Genomic DNA, 3,154 nt, shown 5'->3' with positions numbered 1-3,154 from the left:
AAAAAAAAAAAAAAAAAAGAGTAAGAAGTTTTTGAAGCAAAAATATTAATGTGAGATTTATAACATTAGTGCAATGTGTTACAAAATAGCATAAAGACCAGAAGAGGAGAAATGCAAGAATATGGTCATGGTTCTAATACTGTGTGTGAAGAGGTGTAATATCACCCTAAGGAAGACTGTGTGAAGCTAAAGATGTATACTCTAAACCCTAAAGCAACCACTGAGGAACACAAATCAGCTTCATCAAAGTCCCACCATGGGGATAAGATGAAATTATTCAAAAGAAAACAATCCAAAAGGAAGCAAAAGAGATAGATAATACTAATAGAAAACCAATAACAAAATGTGAGATTTAAATCCAATGTTATCAATTAATGCTAAAATAATAGTCTAAATGCCATAGTTAAAAGGCAAAATTTTTCAAATTACATTTAAGAAACATGGTGGCCACCAAAACAAAACAGAAAGAAAAGAAAAAGAAAAACATTTTAAATATGATGAACACATGAGTTAAATGTAAAAGGCAGCTGTGACCAAAATAAAGCTGGAGTGATTACATTGATTTCTGATGTTGTAGATTTCATAGCCCAGAATATTTATAGTGAGAAAATTGATTCAGAGAACATAATACTCATAAATATGTGTGCACCTAATAACAGGGCTTCAAAATATTGAAGCAAAAACGGGTAGGACTGTAAGATAAAATAGATAAGTTCACCCTGATGATTAGGGATTTCAGTGCCCCTCTCCTCACAACCAGTATAACAAGCAAAGGGGAAATTAAGGATATAGAAGATTCAAACAATGCTACCACTCAACCTGATTGACAGTTAGAGAGCACCTCACCCGACTGCAGCAGAGTGTAGTTCTTTTCAAGTGTCCATGGAACATGTTCCAATACAGAACATATTTGAGCCATAAAACAAATCTCACTAAATTTAAAAGCATTTAGAGTCAAGCTATAGTAAGTATGTATCTTTCCTAGCTGGATTGAAAATAGGAATTAGTAATAAATTAATATACTATAGAAAATCCTCAAATATTTGGAAACTAACATATCTCAAAGTAGTCCCTGGAACACATTCTATTTCTGTATAATAGAAATAAGCATAAATTGAAATGAAAATTACATCATTACAATATATAATATGCAAAAAACCTTGAGAAAAACATGAATGTGTAAGACCTGAACACTTAAAACCTATAAAATAAAACTAAGAGAAATTGAAGAAGATAAACAAATGGAGAAAGATACTGTTCAAGGATCAGAAGACTCATTATTAGGATGTCAATTCTCAGTTGAGAATGTCAATTCTCAACTGTACCTCAATCAAAATCTCAGCATGCCTTTTCATATATAGGCAAAAGCTGATCCTAAAATTCATGTGAAGATGACCAAAATACCTAAAACAACTTTGAGAAAAGAACAAAGAAGAGCCTTCATGTCTCATTAATTAAAGCTACAGTAATCATGGTAGTGTGGTTTCGATATCAATGAACAGGTAGAACTATGTGATAAGGATGTATTCCCAAAACAGATCCACACACAATTATGGGTTCCTGGTTTTCAGCAAATACTGTTCAGTGGGTAAAAGACAGTCTTTTCAACAAATGATGCCAGAATTATTGACTATCCATATGCAAAGAAGAAGAACAGGAAGATAAGAACAAGAATTACCCTTACTTTGACCTATACTCAGCAAAACAAAATTTAACTCAAAAAGGATGACTGACCTAAGTGTAAATCATTGCACTTATAGGCTAGGGAAATAGGAGAGAATTTTTGTTACCTTGGTTCTTAGATATGATGGCAAAGCAAGATATAAAAAAGGGGAATTAAAAAAAAAAAAAAGCAAGGGAGCCCCTTACATTGGGAACCTGTCTGACACTCACAGTGGATCGTCAGTGTTTGTACAAAGTTGGCCTGATGTTCACTAGTTGGTAACTAGTTAATAACTAGTTAATATTATTCTTTTGGACATAAAGAACGTCATAGATCACCAACATCAAAGTCACTCTGAAAATGTGATAAAGTAAGATAAAAATGGGGTCACTGTGCAACCCTCAAAACATCAAACATCCCTCTTTCAGAAATGAGTGATTGCTATCTCCATACCAATTATAGCTCCCTCGAAGCTCTAGTTTACAGTCCTTATAAACGAGAACTGTGGAGACACCTAGTCACAGAATTTCACTTGCTTTCTGACAGCACCCAATCAAAGTGAATTCCTAATTCCTTAAATATTTCCCAAAATTACCCAACGAAAGCCCAAATCCCCCCAAAGATGCCTTCTAACACCCTGTAAAAAACTCTCCATGATTTCTGTGGGAGCATTCTCCCTCACTGCAACAAGGCATTTGTGTGTGTGTGTGTGTGTGTCTGTCTGTCTGTCTGTCTGTCTCCTGAGAGCACTAGGGCACTAAGGCATTGAAAAATCGATTAGTAAGGTAAGAACGTCTGCTCGCTGAAAGACATTGATAAGATGCTGTACACTTGGAAATTTTTTTTCAAATCATATATTTAATAAAAAATATGTAAAGAAATCTCAGAAGTCAATAATAAAAACACATAACTGAATTTAAAAGTGAGCAAAAGATTTGAACAGTCACTTCATTGCAGTAGGTATATTTCGGCAACTAGACACATGAAACGATGTTCAACATCATTAGTCTTTAGGGAAATGCAAATCAAAAGCAAAAATGCTACCACTACACACCTATTCGAGTGTCTGCAATTAAAAAGGCTGACCATATTAAGCTCTAGGCTGGAGAACCTAGAACTCTCCCATATAGCTGGTGGAATGTACAAGGTGCATAACTTGGCAGTTTCTTAAAACATAAGGTGTGTACTTACCATATTACTCAGCCATTCCACTTCTAGGTGTTTATCCAAGAGAAATAAGAGCTTATGGTCATCCAAAGACTTTCCTATGAATGTTCATAGCATCTTTATTTGTTATAGCCCCCAACTGAAGCTAATTCATATGGCTATCAACAGGAGAATGGATGGGTAAATTGTGATATATGTACATAATGGACTCCTACTCAGCAATAAAAGGGAATGGGCTATTGGTCCATGACTCAACCTGGAGGAAATGCAGAGTAATTATGTTCAGGGAAAGAACTCAGACAAGGAAGAGGACATGCATGTAAA

Source organism: Marmota marmota, unplaced genomic scaffold, assembly GCF_001458135.2.
Source record: "Marmota marmota marmota unplaced genomic scaffold, marMar, whole genome shotgun sequence".
In the NCBI taxonomy this organism is placed as follows: Eukaryota; Metazoa; Chordata; class Mammalia; order Rodentia; family Sciuridae; genus Marmota; species Marmota marmota.
The sequence above is the reverse complement of the archived record's forward strand: the minus strand, read 5'-3'. Positions refer to the sequence as shown.